This window comes from Vulpes vulpes, chromosome 3, assembly GCF_048418805.1.
Source record: "Vulpes vulpes isolate BD-2025 chromosome 3, VulVul3, whole genome shotgun sequence".
Taxonomy (NCBI): domain Eukaryota; kingdom Metazoa; phylum Chordata; class Mammalia; order Carnivora; family Canidae; genus Vulpes; species Vulpes vulpes.
In genome coordinates, this window is record NC_132782.1 from 30,930,691 (window position 1) to 30,952,731 (window position 22,041).

Sequence of the window (22,041 nt, forward strand, 5' to 3'; positions counted from 1 at the left end):
TATTAATTGCCGTTGGTTTACTCACCTGAGCATGTTTATAAACAAAACAGTAGAAGACTTACGATCCTTTCCGACACTGAACAGATGTGAAGCGTACTCCCTTGTCGTTGCCTGCGGGACTTAGAAATAAACCTGCTCATCATTTGATGCTCGTTCTTCTAAAGTCTTAAATTTGACGCGTAGCTGACTTCAGGCTCATCACGAAAAGAGCAGCTTCAGCCCTCCTTGCCATGTGTCGAGATATTAAATGGTTGTGTTTCCTTCATAAGCCCCCGGACATTAGGGAACGTGGATCTTTTCACTCATTTCTTTTTCTATTTTCTGACTTAGAAGGCTTCTAGGTAATATGGGCCAGGAGAGTATGAACATTCTTTGCACAGTGGCTTTCCCCCCCAAATATATGAAACTTGAAGCCTGTAGAGATTATCATCGGTTACTTCTAACCAATTAAAGGAAATAGAATACAGAAAAGGAAACCAGTGCCCAATAGGAAGAGGTTTCTGTCCAGTCATCATCATCATCATCATCATCATTATCATGGATTGTAAAGACAGGTGACTCAATCAGCTGTCAAAGTTATTGAGTCCTGTTCCCTCTCTTAATTTCCCAGAAGCTATGGCAACATTATATTTTGAACCCCCTTCCCATTGCTCAATATCTTTTCTATCGATATCATTGCCTGCCTTTTGTCTTCTAGGAAACACTGTTTTTGTCCATTTTGTTTGTGAGGATCCGTAATCATGAGATGTACTTGGGTACATTGAGGCGCTCGTGGCTGTGCCTGGGTCGCCATGTGGGCTTCTGGTCTAGAAAGATACCGAGGGCCCCGTGGGCTTGGGTGTGTGGCGCAGGGACGTCGGGCACTGGGGAGTGGGCCCTGGGCAGGAGTTGTGGGGAGCAACGGCCCTGGCGGGGAGGGGCTGACCCCAACACACAGTGGGGTGTCTGCAGGCCTGAACCCCTGGAGGGATAGGAAATCCCCTGCAGAGCCTCAAGGAGGCGGTGGAAGAGGGTGCGCAGCTGGGTGACGCAGTGATGATGGGCATAGGGGGCCGTTGGTGCCCCAGGCCAAGGTCCCAGGACGGCGCAGGTCAGGGAGGTAGTGGGCTGACCAAGGCCAGGGCTCTTGGCGCCTCCAGCGGTGGGACGGAGAAGTCGCAGCAGGTGCGGGGGAGCAGGTGCAGGGCTCTCACCAGGGCACCCTGCTTGGGGGGCGGGGTGGACGGAGCAGGTGCAGGGGAGCAGGTGCAGGGCTCTCCCTGGGGAGCGCCCCGCTGGAGGGCAGGGTGGATGGAGCAGGTGCAGGGGAGCAGATGCAGGGCTCTCCCCGGGGGCTCCCTGCTGGGGGGCGGGGTGGATGGAGCAGGTGCAGGGCTCTCCTGGGGGCACCCCACTGGGGTGTGGTGGACGGAGCAGGTGCAGGGGAGCAGGTGCAGGGCTCTCCCCGGGGGGCGCCCCGCTGGAGGGCAGGGTGGATGGAGCAGATGCAGAGGAGCAGATGCAGGGCTCTCCTGGGGGTGCCTCACTGGGGGGTGCGGTGGATGGAGGTGAGTGAGGGGAGGCGGGGTGCAGGCTGAGCTCAGCGATGTCAGCATTTCCCTGGCTGGGGCCCTGGGAATGGCAGGCGTGAGGACAGGGTGACACTATGGGTCCTGCGGGTCATGCGTCCCACACTTGTGCTGCGTGGAAGATGCAGACGTGTCCTTTTCCACACAGCGGGTCTGATATTGCAGTTTTCCAAGAGCTGCAGTGAAATCTTGACCTGGTGGCAGGGGGCTCCCTGTCTGGGGTCGGCCCTCGAGCATCTGCCGCATTTGGGCGTGGCCCTGCCCCGGGTCGCTCAGGGGCGCTGCTGCCTGGCCTTGGAGGGTGCACCTGGCTGCCTGCCGCACCATCTGCTCTGTGCACCTGCTGCTACCCCCTCACCCCCCACGGAGGCCTTGCTGCGCTGCCTCTGTCCTCTCCCCGGCCCCTCCTCATCCCTCCAACCTTCCTTCTCCTTTTTCTCTGTCTCCTGCTTCCCGGCGACAGGGTCTGACTTTGTAAGTACAGCAAAAATTCTGTACTTAATGTTTTATAATATAGGAAAAATAATTCTAACATATAACACAGTAATCTAGGGGAGATGGCCGGGCTTTCGTGGTGCTGGGGGACCCATAAAATCGAAAAGAAAGTATTTTTTCTGCTCTACCGATAGTCTATGAATACATTTAACTTCACCTCAAGCTATAGAAGAAAAAAAAACACGTACACACTGTTCCAAGCTCAATAAAGAAAAGACCGAAGCTCTAGATGAATCATGTGCGCTTTACTGTTCTTATGAAAAAGGGAAAGATCACAGCACAGATGCGCTTGTTTGCTGTTTGGTTTCGGATCAGCTTTAGGGGAACGGGAACCTACATGGAGAGCATCTCTTCTTTTTAGGAGAATCTACGGTTTTCAGTTGCTTGCAATGCCTAACAAATTTGTGGGGCTGGCTTGTTCTTTTCGTCTCATTGGGTCCGTATGATTTTTTGAGGGTGTATTAATTTGGTGGAGTAAGAAGATACTATTCTCAGAGTGTGTCGTATTTGAAGTTTTGTTCCTCTGCAGTTTCAGCAGCACAGGCCCTGCAGGTGGGCGTTGAGGCCAGAGAGAAGAGATGGCGGCGTGTGGTTCTTTGGCTGCAGGGCCGAGGCTCCTGCGAGTGCGGGCGGCCAGGCTGGTGAGGCCGTGGGTAATCGCTGCCGTCCAGGGCGGCTGGCTGGGTGGTGTCCTGCTTGCCCCGTACCCGAGGGCCTTCCGCTGCAGAGTTCAGGACGGAGAGCGTGTTGGTGGCCTGGTGTCCTGCAGTGGCTGGGTTTAGGGGTCCCCTGATGATCCAGCCTTAGCTCGGGTGCTCAGTCCGGTCTCCCCAGAGGGAAAGGAGTAGGTGGAAAGCCTGAGGCGGGTTATCCTCCAGCAGCGGGATGGGGGCAAGACCCTGGTGGCCTGGCTGTGTAGGCTCCCCACTGGGGGGCGCAGTGGATGGAGCAGGTGCAGGGCTCTCCTGGGGGCACCCCCCTGGGGGATGGGGTGGACGGAGCAGGTGCAGGGCTCTCTGGGGGTGCCCCACTGGGGGGTGCGGTGGATGGAGCAGGTGCAGGGCTCTCCCGGAGGTGCCCCACTGGGGGGCCCAGTGGACGGAGCAGGTGCAGGGCTCTCCCAGGGGCAACCCCCTGGGGGATGGTGTGGACGGAGCAGGTGCAGGGCTCTCCCGGGGGTGCCCCACCGGGGGGCCCAGTGGATGGAGATGAGTGAGGGGAGGGGGGTCGCAGGCTGAGCTGAGTGGCTGGTTTGCGTTTGCTGAGAAGCCACGTTGGCCCAAGGCGTGCAGCAGTAGCCGGCCTGGCCTGGCGCGGGCTGCCGCCTTGATAGAGAGGTGAATGAATGAGGGACGGCGCTCCTCCCTCAGTCCCCTCGACCTCCTTGCGTATTTCATCACCCCCTCATTTACTTCGCAGATTTTCCTTTCAACTTAATTGTCATTTACTACTTTATGGGTTATTTTATTCCGCAGGTGGGACTTGAAAACGCAGAAGCAACTTGGGCCGGGAGTTAGGTTCCCCTGGTGATGGTGACGTGTCAGAGTAGGGAGGCTCCTTCAGGGTTAAGAATGAGCATCGCTCCCGTCCTGGGTGTGTCCCTTCTCCACAAGGTCCCTGAGGAGCTGCTCCCGGGCCGTACAGGCCACACTGGCCAACAAGCAGAATTGGGGGCCTTAAAATGTGAGCCCCGGAGTCCTTCAGGGCACGTGCACTTCTACTAACTGAGTGTGTGTTTTATTACTGGTGTTGTTGGCTGGAGTTTTGGCAAAGTGGCGTTGGGTGACCTATTCCGATTTTTTCTGTCTTCTAGGATTCCGTCTCCTTTCCTGCCCAAGTATCTCCTGAGCATTTACTGTGTATCAGGCACAACGACGGTGACGCAATCCTTTATAATTCAGATGTACAGTAAGCCCGTGATTGCTGTACTTAGAATTCAGCTGGCAAGACCAAAGTAGGTCGGACAGAACGGTTTCCTTGATTAGGCAGCAATTTTCGTTGGTGTACGAGCATCTGATATATTTTTCAGACCTCACACTGTGTCTGTTTTCTTCTCTAGTAGGTCTTCTTGGCAGGTTACTAATAGAAAAAAAATAAACTTCATTATTTCATTTGGCAATAAGAAATTCGTAGGTAGAATCGTTTTCTCACATGAGCTTGCTTTAGCCATAATAGGTGGGGATTTTTCTTTAACAGTATTGCCAGTCGGCATAGTTGGCAAAAGCAAAACAAAACAAAAAAAACAGAACAAAACAAAAAAACAGAATAAAACAAAAAAACAGAATAAAACAAAAAAACATAACAAAAAAACAAAACAAAACACAACAAAAAAAAACAAAACAAAGAAACAAAACAAAACAAAAAAACAGAACAAAACAAAAAAAAACAAAACAAACAAAACAAAAAACAAAACAAAACAAAAAACAAAACAAAAAAACAAAACAAAACAAAAAACAAAAAAACAAAAAACAAAACCCGAAAAAAAATGATAAATAATACACAGGATTTTCACGTGCAGACTAGCAGGCTCTCCTCCAGTTGTGAACAGGAAATAAAAAGAGTCAGAATTCCTGAGTTGTGGTCTTAGCTGTGATGCTCATAACTCGTCTCTCAGTATTGATTTTCTTTTTGGTAAATGAAGGTCCCTGCATCTGGGGCAGCGTTGTTTGGAAATCCGATGTCGTTATCTCGATGGAAACATTTTGAGAAGTTGAGAGGAAATCGCACACTCATCACCATCAGCACTGAACTAGTTTGAATAGATTCTTTAGACATTAAGAATTAAGTCACGGACGCCTGGGTGGCTCGGTGGTTGAGCATCTGCCTTGGGCCCAGGTCGTGACCCCAGGGTCCTGGGATCGAGTCCTACGTCGGGCTCCCTGCATGGAGCCTGCATCTCCCTCTGCCTGTGTCTCTGCCTCTCTCTCTCTCTTTCTCTCTGTGTCTCTCATGAATAAATCAGTAAATCTTAAAAATAAATTAATAAATAAGTTTGCCATAAAAAAAAGAACCAACTTAGGTGCAGGTGCTTAGCCGTATGCACCTGTCCTCGCGTCTACAAGGGACAGCTGAGGTCCGCAGGCATGCCTCCTCCTGCCGGGTGGGAGGTGTGGTCGCGTCACCTGTGTCCCCAGCGCCGCCCCGAGCGGGTCGGTAGTGTTCCTCGGAGGAGTAGAACTGGGCAGAGACCGGGCGGGAGCGTGGTCAGAGTATCGCGGATGGTTGTCACACGCCAGCGTGCTGGATGCTCCAGAGACAGAGGAACGTCCATCCCCTGGGCCCCAGCTCACTGTTCCCCTTGGCTTCATTCAGTCTGTGAGGCTGGAAGTCCTTGATTCCCTTCATTTCACTGTTTTTCCCTAAAATGGTTCTAGAACACGGGGGGGATGTGCTGTGGGTAACGTGAGCTTGCGCACCTGGGTGAAACGAAGTCTCCGTGGTCTGCAGAGCGTCCTGCACTGGTCTGACAGCGTTTCCGTGCCCAGCAGAGCGGCATCGAGCCTGGCTTGCCTCGTGCTCCCCAGGGGAGGACTTTGCAGAGGGGAGGCCTGCCGTGGCCTTGTGCTCCCAGGGGAGGACTTTGCAGAGGGGAGGCCCGCTGAGGCCTCGTGCTCCCCAGGGGAGGACTTTGCAGAGGGGAGGCCCGCCGTGGCCTTGTGCTCCCCAGGGGAAGACTTTGCAGAGGGGAGGCCCACCGTGGCCTTGTGCTCCTCAGGGGAGGACTTTGCAGAGGGGAGGCCCGCCGTGGCCTTGTGCTGCCCTGGGGAGGACTTTGCAGGGGGGAGGCCCGCTGTGGCCTTGTGCTCCCCTGGGGAGGACTTTGCAGGGGGGAGGCCCGCTGAGGCCTCGTGCTCCCCAGGGGAGGACTTTGCAGAGGGGAGGCCCACCGTGGCCTTGTGCTCCTCAGGGGAGGACTTTGCAGAGGGGAGGCCTGCTGTGGCCTTGTGCTGCCCTGGGGAGGACTTTGCAGAGGGGAGGCCTGCCGTGGCCTTGTGCTCCCCAGGGGAGGACTTTGCAGAGGGGAGGCCTGCTGAGGCCTCGTGCTCCCCAGGGGAGGACTTTGCAGAGGGGAGGCCTGCCGTGGCCTTGTGCTCCCAGGGGAGGACTTCGCAGAGGGGAGGCCCGCTGAGGCCTCGTGCTCCCCAGGGGAGGACTTTGCAGAGGGGAGGCCCGCCGTGGCCTTGTGCTCCCCAGGGGAAGACTTTGCAGAGGGGAGGCCCGCTGAGGCCTCGTGCTCCCCAGGGGAGGACTTTGCAGAGGGGAGGCCCGCCGTGGCCTTGTGCTCCCCAGGGGAAGACTTTGCAGAGGGGAGGCCCACCGTGGCCTTGTGCTCCTCAGGGGAGGACTTTGCAGAGGGGAGGCCCGCTGTGGCCTTGTGCTGCCCTGGGGAGGACTTTGCAGGGGGGAGGCCCGCCGTGGCCTTGTGCTCCCCAGGGGAGGACTTTGCAGGGGGGAGGCCCGCTGAGGCCTCGTGCTCCCCAGTGGAGCACTTTGCAGAGGGGAGGCCCGCTGTGGCCTCATGCTCCCCAGGGGAGGACTTTGCAGGGGGGAGGCCCGCTGTGGCCTCGTGCTCCCCAGGGGAGGACTTTGCAGGGGGGAGGCCCGCTGTGGCCTTGTGCTCCCCAGGGGAGGACTTTGCAGGGGGGAGGCCCGCTGTGGCCTTGTGCTCCCCAGGGGAGGACTTTGCGGGGGGAGGCCCGCTGTGGCTGGCTGAGCCTTGCCGCGTCCCAGGAGGATGCCGTCGGGCCAGCCACCCCTTCTCACTGCTCCGTGGCTGTCACTCGGCCTCGTTGCTCGGCAGCTCAGGAGTGAGTCCTTACGAGCCATCTTTGCAGAAACATCACTTGCAGCCGTGGACTCTGACGTCTCGTATTGGAAAAGGGGACTTTGGTTGTGATTTTTACTTTTTTAGCACAAGTTATGACTTCTCCTGCAGCGCATCCCTTGCCCAGTCGCCCGGCCCCCTGCCCGCGCGGTACTTCAGGCTCCAAAAGCGCTTCCATCGGCGGACGCCTCCTCTGAGAATCCCCTCGAGGGGGGACGCGTAGGTGTCATTAGCACCACGTGGCAGGTGCTCTGCAGGTCGCTGTGACCTAACTTCCATATAAAATGTTTGTCCAACGAAATTAGACTCGACCTAATTTTGAGGACATTTCCACGCTTTGTGCTCTTTTGATAAATCTGTGGGCAAAGGGAAGGCCTGGTCTATTTATGCTGAACCGTGTCGTTGGGTTCTGGAACGTGGGGAGATGAGGCTCAAATCAAAGGATCGTGGTCCTCTTTGCTCACAGATAGGGAACTATCTTCATTTATCACAAAGTAAGCGAAGAATAACGGAAAAACTAGAGATCTCCTGCATGTTTTGTTCTATTAGTAGAGAGAGAAATAACTCCCTACGGGTGAGGAGAACGTGTACCGGAGGCTGAAGAGAAGGAAGTGCCTAGCTTGGGTCAATATAACGCTTGCTCAGTATTTTATTATTTTTTTTTAAAGATTTTATTTATTTATTCATGAGAGACACAGAGAGAGAGAGAGGCAGAGACACAGGCAGAGGGAGAAGCAGGCCCCATGCAGGGAGCCCGACGTGGGACTCGATCCCGGGTCTCCAGCATCACGCCCTGGGCCGAAGGCAGAGCTAAACCACTGGGCCACCCGGGCTGCCCATTGCTCAGTATTTTATGTTTTCATTTGATAGCATAGAGTCTATCCTGTGGGGTTTGGGGAAGGAGCGATTCAAACATGTAATTTAACGTATGGCCTCTTTCTTCAGTGATTGTGGTTTATTGAATTCCGTTTGAGATGGAGCTAAAAAGTCCAAAGAGAGCGGGACACGGAGAAGGAAATTCTAGGGAAGGATCCGGAACCTTTGGAGAATGATGCTTATTTAGATAGTGTATTACGTTGGAACCCACTTATGAAAAAAGGAAATTTTTTGCTTTGCTTTGTTTTAATGAAGGAAACGGGAAGAAAAGTGAGCTGGGGTACGGCGAAACTTTGCTTTGTAGCCGACGTTTATTTGGAGAGAACTTCTCGGCGCCGTGTGGTATTTTGTGCACTGAGTCTTCAAAACTAAACTGTGGAATTGTGGATCTGGGTATCTGACGTAGCCTTGTTGAGTGTCCTATAAAATAAAGTTGGGTTTATTTTTCCAGCTTTTTAAAAATTTTTTTTAAATTTTTTCTTATTATTATTTTTCATTTTTCCAGCTTTGTAAATGCTGATAGTTCAAGTCTTCATTTCTGATAGCCCATTCCGATACCACACAGGAGACACCGCATCCTTATCAGATAGGGAAACGCTATGAAAGGTTCCAGTGTCAACATAAATAATTGCCCTGGAAACTTCTGTGAGTTAGTAAGGCACCGTGTTTACTTAGGTGATGTCTTTATGAGAAGCTCCAAAAAAAAAAAAAAAAAGGAAAAAATACTAAAGTTTCTTATTAGAAGAGAATCAGGTACGAATAATCCTATTCAGCTGCCAGTCAGGTCTGTATTTGCTTTTATGTAGGACGTAACATTGATTCATTGGGAATGAAGAGATGTTATTCATCTTGTGTAATTTTTTAATTAATCAATGCTCCACGTCACCTAATGCATATCACATTAGTGAAGTTGTTCATATCCAGCCTGAATCCATTATTTATTCACCGGTTCCATAAATCAATCACATTTATGCTGACTTCAATAGAAACTAAGATGTGATTTAATATAATGCTCCAGTCTAAATGTAGTGAAAGGCTATATTATATCATTTTTTTAAAGAGTTTATTTATTTGAGAGAGAGCGATTGAGCAAGCACCCCGCTGAGCAGGGAGCCTGACGTGGGGCTGGACCCCAGGACCCGGGACCATGACTTGAGCCAAAGACAGATGGTGAACTGACTGAGCCCCCCCAGGTGCCCCCCAGGTACCCTTATATTATATCATTCCTTAAGAAAACATTCTCAAAAACAAAAACAAAGCAAATAAAAGGAAAACAAACATTTTAAACTATGTAATTTCTGCCCTTTTAATTCTTTCCTTTTTTTATTTATAAATTTATTTTTTATTGGTTTTCAGTTTGCCAACATACAGAATAACACCCAGTGCTCATCCCATCAAGGGCCCCCCTCAGTGCCCGTCACCCAGTCACCCCCACCCCCCGCCCTCCTCCCCTTCCACCACCCCTAGTTCGTTTCCCAGAGTTAGGAGTCTCTCATGTTCTGTCTCCCTTTCTGATATTTCCCACTCATTTTTTCTCCTTTCCCCTTTATTCCCTGTCACTATTTTTTATATTCCCCAAATGAATGAGACCATATAATGTTTATTTTGATATTTGTGGGGTGCTTGGGTGGCCCAGTTGTTTAAGCATCTGCTTTGGGCTCAGGTGGTGATCCCAGGGTCCTGGGATCCAGTCCCCCACTCATGCTCTCTCTCTCTCAAATAAATAAATAAAATAAAATAAAAAGTTATTTACTTGAGAGAGAGGGTGGGGGGAAGGGTCAGAGGGAGAGGGAGGGAGAATCTCCCAGAGATTCCCCACTGAGCGCAGAGCCCTGGGCCCACAACCCTGACATTGCACCCCAAGCTAAAATCAAGAGTTGGGCCCCCCGGTGCCCCTCTGTCCTCTTAATTCTTAAAAACCTACTGAAGACTCATCTGACCTTCCATGTCCTTTTTAGCTTCTAACAACAGCAGATACCTTTAAAACACCAAAAGAGTAGCTGAATAACGATTCTGTAGGAAATTTTTTCAATGTATCTTTCCATCCTTTGGCTCATTATTATTTTACACTGTTAGCTCAATTTAGAGAAAGTCCAATGAAAATTCAATGAACATATATGATACGTTAGTAAATGGCATATATTCAAGTGATCCTTTGCTTGAACTTGACAAAAAACCAATTAGAATTCGGTTAAGCAAAACGAAATATAATAAATTACAATATGGTTATATTGTATATAATATATTAATATATAATAATATATATACATAATATATAATATATATAATATAATAACCAATATGGTTATTGTAATTTAAAGTTCTAGAGTGATGCTTCAGGCAAGGCTGAACCCAGGCTCTCAGATTTCTCTGTTTTTCACTGAGTTGAATTCATTTGAAGGTTGGAAACTTTCTCAGCCGTTTTAGAAGAAGGTGTTGACTTGATTCTCCTTATTTTAGCCTGGTGCACATTTCCATTCCCGGATAACTAATTATGACTCGGGGGACCGCGCTCTCATTGAGTCTTGGAACTAGCGCTGGGGCCACCGTCGGTCAAACACAACTGCCAGGAAGAAGGGAAGAAGTGTCGTTGGGGACCCCAGGATCTCCTAACACAGTCATGAGAATGCAGTTTTTTGGTTTGTTTTTTGGTTTCTTTTCCCCTGGGGAAGTGATGGCAGGAAAGCACAACGTGTTCATATGTGTGTACACACTGAATTAAACGAAGAGTGAAATGTGTGCTGCTACGTGAAAACACCGTGGAGCAAAAAGAACAGCAGTTTCGATGGGACGCGGATATTTCATAGATCAGCATAAAGGATGACTGCAAAATCTTGATACTGAAAATGTTGGACTGGCCGAAGAAAGACCTTGAAACGGAACCAGTTGACATAAAATACTCGTGAGGAGAGCATCTCAATTTCCTCTTCCGTGAGATAGTGATTGTTTGGTTAAGAGTAGATGCATTTATATACTTTTTTGTGTGTGTGCAATTATGTTGATACGGAAGGTTTTCTAGATTTTATTGGGCGGCGTTTGTATAATTTAACTTAATTATATCCAATTTTGGTGATATTGCAGTTAGTTTAGAGACAAGGAGGAATAAAACTCTCCTTCCCCGGCCCCCCCGCCCTTAACTGTGGGAACTGGGAACGCTGGGTTCCAGCTCCCTGAAATTTGCCTTTAAATACGTTACATACTTCACAGATATTAACATGAATAAAATTAAACTCCACAGGACTGGAAAAATTAAACTAATGTCTTTTTATGTAACCCAAGTTAATGAATGTTTGCTGCCCTAATTTTTTTATTATTATTATTAAGGAATCAACCATAGTTTCTTGATTACCTTCATTTGAGCAGCCTCTATTGTGTGGCTATTGACCAAAATGCTTAATAATAAGAGCCTTTATTCGATAGGTGCTCTATTTCCACAAACACTGAAATACCTTTATATGGTTTTACAACGTTTTCAGTAGTAAGCTTTTTCAAGAATTAAGGGTGGCTTTTAGCATGGTGTTATATAAATATTTTCTTCAGTCTCCTGAATATGTTGTGATCTATTAAAATACTACAGTGAAGAACAGTAAGTCATGATTCTGTTTTTTGAGACAAAGGAAGGAAGGAAAGAAGAGTGCAGAGAAAATAAGGAAAAAAACAGGGAAGAAGGAACAAAGGACAGAAGGAACCTAAAATATGGAGAATATTTGGAAAAAAAATCCATTTTTGAAGAACTTGGTGTTGAAATCCATATTTGCAGTATTTTAGAAATAATCCTAATATTAGAACTAAGTCAAGATGGTTAATTAAAAAAACGAATTAAATGTATAAAATATACTAGACAAAGATAACCATTAACAAAATTCCTTGGCACCTTTGATGATGATTTAGCTGCTTTAATGCCTTTTTATCTGCTCATGGCCTCGGTCTTAATGCGAGATGACAGCAACTTGCGGTATTTGGTAGGTAAATATGTCACTGACATTAAGGAACTGAAAACCAGACTTTCCTTGTGTCACGAAGGAACTGAGTGATGCGTTTTCTGCTGATTTCACCAGAAAGGGCGACTGACTTGATAATTGTTCTCCTGCTTCTTCTATCAGGACAGTTTCCTGCTGGTGACAGCTTCAGAGCGTCCCTGAGAGTTTCACGTCAAAGGCGGGGGAAAGAACTAGGTCGCATTTGTGTTGGGATTGGCGAATTTAAGGTTGTTGTTGATTCTGGGATGGTTGGGTACGTGTCCTCTGTCGCTGTCTTCCCTCTGGATGGAGCCGGGCACGGGGACCGCGTGATGCCCACGGAGCGACCTCGTGCCTGTGGAGGGAGCCCTGGTCCGAGCCCCGCTGCAGGGTGACAGCTCCGGGGGACGTCCCGGGGGGGGGGGCCTAGGGCCTGCTTCTCCGTGGCAGGTGCACAGAGCCTGGGCGTTTGCACACACACAGCCGCGCTGGTCCTGGGCCCTCGAGGCACAGTTCGCGTGTCCCCGTCCCCCACGGTCCCACGGCCTCCGAGCCACGCTGGCGCCTGACACCCACAGCACCCACCTGACTGAGCCGCTCCCGACGCCCCAACCCCGCCGTCCTCGGGCGAAACCTGGACTTCGCCGCCCGGTGTCCAGCAGCCTCGCCATGTGGCCCTGCTCGCGGCCCAGGTCTCCCGCGGCCTTCCTGCGGGCCTGCCCCCTCCCGGCCTGCGGGTGGCCTGCCGTCTCCCCGTGGCTCATGGTGGCCCTGGGTCCACAGTGGCCTTTCCCAGGTCCCTGATACGACTCTTCCATCGTGTCCCTGGCACCTGCCCCACCTGGCGGGTGGCGTCCCATCTCCTGTTGGCTCACAATGGCCCTGGACCCACAGTGGCCTTTCCCAGGTCCCTGATACGACTCTCCCACCAGGTCCCTGGCCACCTGCCTGGCCTGCGGGTGGCCTGCCGTCTCCCCGTGGCTCACGATGGCCCTGGGCCCATGGTGGCCTTTCCCAGGTCCCTGATACGACTCTCCCACCAGGTCCCCGGCACCTGCCCATCACGGCAGGTGGCGTCCCATCTCCTGTTGGCTCACGATGGCCCTGGGCCCATGGTGGCCTTTCCCAGGTCCCTGATATGACACCTTCTAAGGTGACGGCTCGCAGACTGCAGCCTTTGCAGCAGGACGTTCGTCCCTGGGCCCTGGTCCTTGGCTCGTGCCCCTGCCGCCCGCACAGCTCCCCCCACCCCCGCTGGCCCTCATGGAGGAGGGTGTGGACCTTCCCCCCATGCCCCACCCGGGGTGCCAGGTGCGCTCGGGGTGCTGCTGCTTCAGGATCACCCTCCGGCTCTGCACCCCTGCAGTGCGGGCCCGGTGAGCGGACAGGGTGGGAAAGGGTGGCCCCGTGTCTCCATGTGGCCTCCCGGCAGCATGTCCTGTCCTGGGTACCAGGCCACAGTGACCGATTAGACGGCAGCCAGGAAAGGTCCCCAGGCCGTGGACTTGGGGGCCGATGCCCACTGGCCCACCTCGGTCTCGTCCAGGAGTCACCCGGCTGCCCGTGGACTGGTCCAGTCGATGCCACGGGGTCCTGGGCTGGGGAGCGCGGAGCCGGGGAAGAAACCAGGCGGCGGCGTGGGCACCAAGTAGAATTAAAGTTATTCTGATTTAACTCCATGACGATGGGTAAGCGGAATGAGGGACTCCTAATGCCAGGTTTCAGCTTGACTAATTAGAACAAACCTTGTAGCATTTACTTAATTAAAATCACAGGACAAAGGGGGGAAAAAGGAAAAAAAGGAAAATCACAGGCCCGAGGATCTGATCTTGTATATTTTGAATTTAGATGCCCAGACGGAATAAAAAAAAGATGAAGATCTAGGAAAACTGTTTTTTGCGACATTTTGTAACTTAGTTCGAGATATCACTGAATTCTTGGGGCTAGATATAAAAAAGAAGCATAGGGAGCAAAATGACTTGGGAACAGTTTTAAGATCCTGGTAATACTGGTTTCTATTTCATTTGATGACAAGTGGAAATACATCTTCGCCTGGCTTGTTGGTTTTCGTTGGTTTTACTATGTATGAAATATTTAAAGATACTATCTGCATTAACAAATGGAAGCAGCTGGTCATATTTCAGTGTCAATAAATGCAGTCTCTTAAACTAATACTGGTTTGGAGGGGGGAAATGATGGTTCTGGTAAAGAAGCGGTTGGCTTCACGTAATTTCGTATACATCTTCAGATTTCACGTCAATATGTAATTGGTGGTGGCAAAATAATACGAAATCGAGTGTATTGCGTTCATATTGAAATTTTAAGAGACATTCACATTGGAAGCAAGATTTTATACTTTACAATATACATATACTCAAAAGAACGACTCTCATTTTTTTGCAAGAATATTTGAAAATGCTCTGTATGTGCACAAATCTAATGGTCTCAGGCACGGAACATAGATCCACTTCGGAGAACGTGTCATTTTCTTGCAAGGAGGAAGACAGAAGCAGGCACAAGTGCATTCTGGTTTTTCGATGTGGGTAATTTAGCGCTCTTCTTTATTCTGTGACATTACATAAAGTATTCCAGGCTGAAAACATTCCCACAGCAAGCCTGGATTTCAGTCAATCTGAGACAGAAACACAAACTGTGGGGCTGTTAAGTTGAATTAACCGCTTTACAGAAAATATTCAGTTTCCTATAATATTTTGGAATGGGGTTTTTGTGAACAGTCTGGTTACTTAAGTTATCTTGGATGATTTCTTTCCTATGATCAACATTTGCACAAAATAAATAGAGAAATTATCATCATGCTAAAAAAGAACTAATTTTCTCTCCCCCTTTTTTCCCTTCTCCCCAAGACAAAAAAACAAAAATGATCCAGTTAAGTCACTTTGGAAACCATGGCGTAGTGTCCTGGTTACCTTTCACCGTGTCCTGTTTGAGTTCTGCAGCTGCAGATACGTGGTGATGGGGCCTTTACGTTTTGGGGGAAGAGAGAATGAACCGTATCATGTGTAGAGTGAAGACTCAGTAACCGCGAAGGGAGAACCATGTGATTTTACTAAATCATAGCATCACTGGGCTGATAGACTTGTTTTCACTAAAATCATAAAATATCCATTCTTGGACTTAAGATATACCATGCTCATATTTTATTTTTATTTTTTATTTTATTTTATTTATTTTATTTTGTTTATTGTTTTATATTTTATTTTTATTTTATATTTTATTTTATTATTTTATTTTGTTTATTTTATTATTTTATTTTATTTTATTTTCCATGCTCATATTTTAATTCTAATTTTACAGTCCTTGTCTGTTGTGGTAGATGTTGTTGATGATCTAAAAACCCTTTCCTTCAGCATCTCCCAAGCAGACCTATTTACTTGAATTATTACCTTAGAGTTTGCCCCTGGGGCCACTCAAACTAAGACCCTTTCTTGTCTTTCTAATGTTAGAAAATGAATAGGAGGGATCCCTGGGTGGCTCAGCACTTTCCCTGCCTTCGGCTCAGATCGTGACCCCGGGGTCCCGGGATCGAGTCCCGTGTCGGGCTCCCTGCATGGAGCCTGCTTCTCCCTCGGCCTGTGTCTCTGCCTCTCTCTCTCTCTCTCTCTCTCTCTCTCGTCTCTCATGAATAAATAAATAAAATCTTTAAGAAAAAAAAGAAAATGAACGGAAATGGTGTGAACAAATAGGTGGACTTCTAAAGAAAATGGTGGCTAAGGGGGAAAAGGTAGTGTTGAGAATATTTAGATGGCTTAGATACAAAGGGGCAGAAATAAAATATTTGATGTCTGTCTTTAGTCTCTTCTTTGAGAAAGTCAAAAAATAGAGATCTTGCTTTACCAACGGCCGGTATCAAAGCTCTGGAGGGAAGTCGAACAAAAGAGCGAGCTATGCTTTCGTATTTTTGCCAAAGCAAAACAGAACAGCAGGTTTGGCAAGAGGAGATACTACCCTGTGAATATTTTTGCTAATATTTGAAATTTATATCAGAGGTACGTTGGAAATGACCAAATTGAAGGAAGGCATAATTTGTGTTGCGTCTGGAAAGACTCTTTCCTTTCCCCTGTCGGAATAAAGATGTGAGAATCTTGATCAGCTGCTGCGTTTGTTCTCAGCGAGCATGAGAGTGAATAGAAGGATGAGCTCCCTAAATGCTTCTCCGTGGCAGTGGACGTGGAACGAGAGTCTAAATAGATCAGCGCTTTCTTTTTTTTTTTTTTTATTTATGAGAGTCAGAGAGAGAGAGAGAGAGAGAGAGAGGCAGAGACACAGGCAGAGGGAGAAGCAGGCTCCATGCACCGGGAGCCCGACGTGGGATTCGATCCCGGGTCTCCAGGATCGCGCCCTGGGCCAAAGGCAGGCGCCAAACTGCTGTGCCACCCAGGGATCCCAGATCAGCGCTTTCTAAAATCCTGTTCCATCTTCTTCATCGGGGCAGACGGTGCAGTTGGTTGGTTAATTAGCCGATAAGCGGGGAGGGGCCGTCCACCAGCTGCGGGCCTTCCCCGGAATGCCAGGGCCCGAGCACTTAACTGACTACCAGCGATGTTGGTAGCTGACCTTGTCTGGCCACCTGCGACTCTGTCTTTTCAAAACAATTACATGCTTTGCTATTGGCTTTTCTGTCAGGTGACTTTCTTGGACTTTCACAAGAAAGGTAATTAGAATTTTAGAATATGTGTCACGAGCCCTGAATTGAAATAGACTTAACCCGTGATTATTGGTTGACTCCACTGAAGCCAATTTTAATTTTATTTTCAGTCGTACGTGATTTCCTCTGCTACACATGGGAGAGAAAGTGATCGAAGGACTCAGATGGCAACTGTATGATTGAAGCCATCCGAGGTCAAGCACCCGCGTGTTCTTTCAGCGGTGTCTGAGCACTCCCAGGTAAGGGTAAGTGGCTGCCTACATACTTCCCACCCTTTTGAAAGAACATTGGAGACTGTAAACGATGCTTTTATTTTGTACTAAATATTTAAAAAGTTAGTTTCATTGCAGAATATGATAAAATACATAAAAGCAAAATAAAATTAAAATCACAAATTAGCCTGTTTTTCTAAAAATAACTTCTTAGGGGTGGCCTGAGTGGCTCAGTCGGTTAAGTGCCCGACTCTTGCTTGACCTCAGGGTCGTCATCATTTTGTTCATTTTGTTCTATATCGGTTAACGTTTTGTTGGTTTTCCTCTTTAAACAAAGCTGGGAAATGTATTCTTTGTTGAATTTCTTTATTTTCCTAACAAATCTATTTTATTTTGAGAATACGAATTAATGTCTTATATTTTTCTTTGTATCTGTTTATATGGACAAATGATTTTAAAATATTGCTTAGATTGTGTTTATTATTCAGGTAATATCTTTATAGATAAGTTGGTATGTACATCACTTATTTCGCATTGGTAGAGTTAGTAAAATTAGCATCACTGGCTCAATGGCTATGCTATTCCAAAGGCTTTGTATTATTTATGAACTTATCTCCAGAAAGTAGTAATGAGTTACAGTCTTCATTAACCGTTTTTGAAAGTGTTTGTTGATCTAGGACTTAACACGTTTTCATTCAAAGAAATTCCCAAACAAAAACTGGTTTATGTTGAAGAAAAAATTCAAAATTAATATTTTAAATTTTACTTGTAAGCAATAGCATCTTCTACTCCCATATATTCAGCCAGTATATCCCTTACATAACTAAGCACAAAAGCACATGTATATGCGTGGTCTTTCTACACTGTTTAAAAATACATTCTTTATAAATGATAGCAAATATATTGTACTCAATTAGTATTTATTGAAAGTTTATCATTGAAATAAGCCTAAGCACTATGATGGTTTGATTATTATTGGTGGTGGTGGAGGACATTAAGAGCAGGAAGGTCTAGAAGTATTTTCTTACCCCTTTTAATTTTCAGTAAAATGGGGCAAGACGAGAAACGTATTTCAGTTCCTTAGGTAAAAGTAGAACGTGCTGGGTGCCAAGAACAGCTCACGGATGAGAGACCGGTTGAGTTGCACTTTTTAGAGTAGGTACAAGTGTGGCAGGCGCTCTTCTAACTGGAGGCTGAGGTGGAGCAGATACACAGCTGAGAAAGAGAGGCAGGTGGTCAGGAAATAGGGAAGATTAGGTGGGTACCGCAGGGTGATGGGCCGTACGTTGCGTATTTGGATTTCTGTCCTTTGGCGTTTATGTTTCGCCATGTGTGATGAAGGAACAATTGCAGGGGAATGAGGTGGTCCATGCAGTCTTTTAAGGAGCTTGAATCAGAAGTGACGTGTGCGTTAGACTGGTGCAGGGAGAGCAAACCCAAAGGAAGGAGAATGATTCCTAGGCTTTTCCTTCCCTTTTCATCAGCATTTGTTAAATATCTGCTATTTGCCAGGTACTTGAGGAACTTGAGCAACTGTAGAAAAAAGATGAAGACATAATCTCCATTCCCCAGGAGCTCGTAGTGCAGGGGATGAGACCTGCAGGACCAGCCAATGAATACAGTACACCATGATAGTGTGACGCTTGGCTCATAGTTTGTAAAATGGTTTCATTTATTTATTGGAGAGAGAGAGAGAAAGAGAGACAGAGCACAGGACATGGGGGTGGGGGGCAGAGGGAGAGGGAGAAGCAGACTCCCCGCTGAGCAGAGAGCCCATCACAGAGCCGGATCTCAGGACCTTGAGACCATGACCTGAGCCAAAGGCAGGCCCTTAACTGAGCCACCCAGGTGCCCCTAATTGAATCACATTTTTCAACAGACTAGTTGGTAATTATGTGGAGATGCAGCTGCTAGATTATCAACTGATGGGATTTTCCCAAAGACATCAAGTCTGATGAAGGTTACCTAGGAAGCAATGTTTCTAGATGTTGGAAGAATTCAAGCAAGAAGCAGTAGAAATTTTATCTAGCCTGAGAGTAATGTCCATAAAAACCAAGGCAGTGCTTAAGTGCTGGGAGGTTAAGGGGAGGCAAGAAGGGCATGTTGATGGAATCAACAAAAATGGGGGAAATATGGGAAAAGTGAGATGTTTTTGTTGGTAAAATTATAGGTTTGGTTTCGGACACTGGGGATTTTTCTGTCCTCTCTCACTTTTTTGTTTTGTTTTGTTTTTTGTTTATAGCTTCCATTGCAATTCCTTACATACAATTGAAGATTCATTTATTTATTACTTAAAGTGATTTGAGTTTCCTTAAAATGAAAGTAAATGTACAATAAGGGTAAAAAACAAGTTACACCAAATAAAACATGAAATATGATGTAAAGTTTAATAACCACTGTATATATAATTTAGCTCCAGCCTTTCCAGTGGTGGGAATGGATTTATGTTCTTGCCCTAAAAGGTTAGCTAAATTTATTATAGGGCCCTTAGTGGAACGGACAGGAAAAGTGTCCTTACTACGTGGGGGTGTCTTAAATTTTGCATTGTTGAAAGGAAGGGAACATTGATGGTATCTAGTGCTAGGTCGGTCAGTTTGTGGAATTTAAGAATTCAGCTTCTCTAGGAAGTCTTTTCTGACTTCTGGGACCTGGATCAGATCCTTACTCTGCGTGCTGTATTCCTTTACCCAGTTTACATTCCTGCGTCATACCATGCATCGTGGTCTTGCCTTTTGTTCCTGGAGACTCTACGATTCTTGAGGACGGGCTCCTCACTTATCATTACAGATATAGACTTAGATCTAAATAAAACCCACCACAATGTTAGTTTTATGGAGGATACTCCATAAATATTTCTTAAATGATAAATTGAATCATTTCTGTGGTTTGTGTTAATTATTGTTGACCTAGCTAGCCTTGACATTTTGGTGAACTCCGTATTAGTTTTCTACTGCTGGATGATAAATCTCTTCAAGACCTAGCAGCTTATTTTTTTTTTAATTTTTTTTTTAAGACCTAGCAGCTTAAAACAATCCTTACGCATTAGCTCATAGTTCCCGGGCGCAGTGGTGCCTCAGGCCCCAGGTCTGTCATGATGCTGCTGTCATGCTGTCAGCTGGAGCTGGTCATTGCAGAGCTCAGCTGGGGCTGAAGAGTCCACTTCCAGACTCCGCCATGGGGGGGCCTCTGTATAGGGCTGCCTCGTGATGTGAAAACTAGACAAGCAATCCAAGAGAGAGCACAAGTGAGCATGACCGTGGAAACAACATTCCTTCATAACCGAATGTAGGAAGCGTCATTCCACGTGTAGTGAGTTGAGTGATGGCCCCCCAGAAACATACATCAAGTCCTAACCTGTGGTACCTGTGAATGTGACATTTGGAAAGAGTCTTCGAAGATGCACTTAAACTAAGGATCTTGAGTGCAAACAAGGATTATTAGCTAGATGAGCCGTAATAATCTACTGACGTGTGGCCTTAGGAGAGGAGAAAACCCCGTGAAGACAGAGGCAGGGCTGGCGTGATGCCGCCACAAGTCAGGTAGTACCACCGGGAGCCACCAGAGACTGGAAGAGGCAAGGCACAGACTCTCCCTGTGAACTCCTATGAGCAGTGTAGCCTTCCTGACCCACCTTGATTCCAGTTCTGGCCTCCGAAACTATGGCACAATAAATTTCTGTTGTTTTACGTCACCCAGGTTGTGGTTATTCGTTGTAATAGCCATAGGAAACTACTAAAGTACTACTTCCGGAGTCCAGTACTTTAGAAGTGAGTCGTAGGTCCTGCCCACATTCAGGGCGGGGGATTGGGGAAGGGCATCAGTGTCAGGAGGCGGCTCAGAGGCCCCTGTCCCATCAGACTTCTAGATCCTTCCATTTGCTTGGTGTACCTGTGGAGATGGACCCACTTCAACAGTTCATCCCACATTCTTTGAAATCCTGTCTGATTAGAATCCTAACCCTCTGATCGTTTGTTATCCATTTCTTTTTGTTGTTGTTGTTGTTATCCATTTCAATAGTCAAATTGGAAAACTTAGAGTCAATCTGAATCCTTTTTGTATTAATATGCATTACCTGGAGTTGGTTAGCCAGTCTTTTTCATCCCATTCCTTAAATTTTTCTCATTTATCTCCTTCTCTGCAATCTCTTCCACTGATTACTGGCTTCTATTATTTTTTCTAAACTAGCTGAATAGCTGCGAAGCTGTCAGACTGTTTCTGAGCTTTCCCCCTTCAAACCTTTCCCTGCAAAGAGGCTTTTGAAAACCCAAATAGGATTATGCTGCTCCCTTTATGTAACATTCTCAGGAAATAGAAGATCCTTGTGATCTGAATCTTGACTTTATAAGATTCAAGCTTCATCTTTAATCATTCCTTAGTATAGATCAATAAAATTTCATAAAATTCTCCAAATATATTGTGTTCTTGTATTTTTGCTTGCCTTTGTCTCGTGTTCTCTTTCTCCCCTAATGAAATAGGTGTTTGTTTGTTTTTGCAACTAGCGGAATGTCTGATATCATGACTAGGCCAGAACAGGTTTTCATCTGTTGTCAACTAATGTTGTTGAAGACAGTTGAAGACAGAAGAGGCCTGACATCAATAAAATGGCTAAATTTACAGATTAGCCTAAGATGGGAACAAATGAAAGAGAAAGGGAAACGGTGGACTAATCATGCAGGAAGACTGGGAAACGTAGGGGTAGGTGAAGGCTCACACCTGTTCCCTGTAAATGTGCGGAAGTAGAAAGTCAAGCCTGTGGGACAGAAAGGGAAAGGTTAGTGTTTGGGATCACAAATGAGGCTAAGACTCCACGGTGAGCATAACGTAGTTTCTAGGTTTTCGGAGTATAAAGAGCGGCCTCGTCATGGACATTGCGGTCTACCAGGCGGAGAGCGTGAGGAGCGACGTGTAGCCACTCAAGATGAGAGGAGCAGAATGAAGATGACAGAAATGTAACGCAACATGAAGAAAGTAGCAGAAAGGAGCAAGAAGTATAATTTCTTTTGCCCTTTTCTGTTGTAATAAGAGGAGAGCACTTTGTCTGAAGAGTCTCTGGGGAGGTCCTTCAGTGGAGAGCTATTTCAGATCCTTTTCAGGAAATGCATTATGCTTTATCAGAACTTGAATACAAAAGAAAATAACCTTTAAGCCATTGAAAAAACTGAAGAAAACCCTTTTGCTGCCACTGACCTTTGGCTGCACGTTTAAAATTTATGTTCAGCGTATCAATATATGTACGTGACACTCCTCCAACAATTAATGATTTTCAAATTAATCTTTAATGACATTAGTTTTCACTTAATCATGAGGTTTAAGGGGAAAAATGCTCTGTACATTTATGTAATCATAATCGGAATGAATGACTTCCTTATAAATTAATTGCTATTTGAATGAAATAGCGAAAGCTAGCAAAGCGATTCTTTATCAGAGATGTTGGTCTGTA

General features: G+C 47.0%; 1 protein-coding gene across 20 annotated transcripts in view; it reads left to right on the forward strand.

The window, feature by feature from the left end:
- Nucleotides 1-22,041, forward strand: part of GULP1 (GULP PTB domain containing engulfment adaptor 1) — a 219,999-nt gene that overhangs the window by 61,942 nt on the left and 136,016 nt on the right. For 15 of the 20 annotated variants that reach the window (XM_072752138.1, XM_072752140.1, XM_072752131.1 and 12 more), the window contains exon 2: nt 16,500-16,628. The gene's annotated coding sequence lies outside the window, so the exon portion shown is untranslated. Of the gene's footprint in view, nt 1-16,499; nt 16,635-22,041 lie in introns of all 20 variants that reach the window. The other 5 variants (XM_072752132.1, XM_072752130.1, XM_072752144.1 and 2 more) reach the window with 1 other exon arrangement.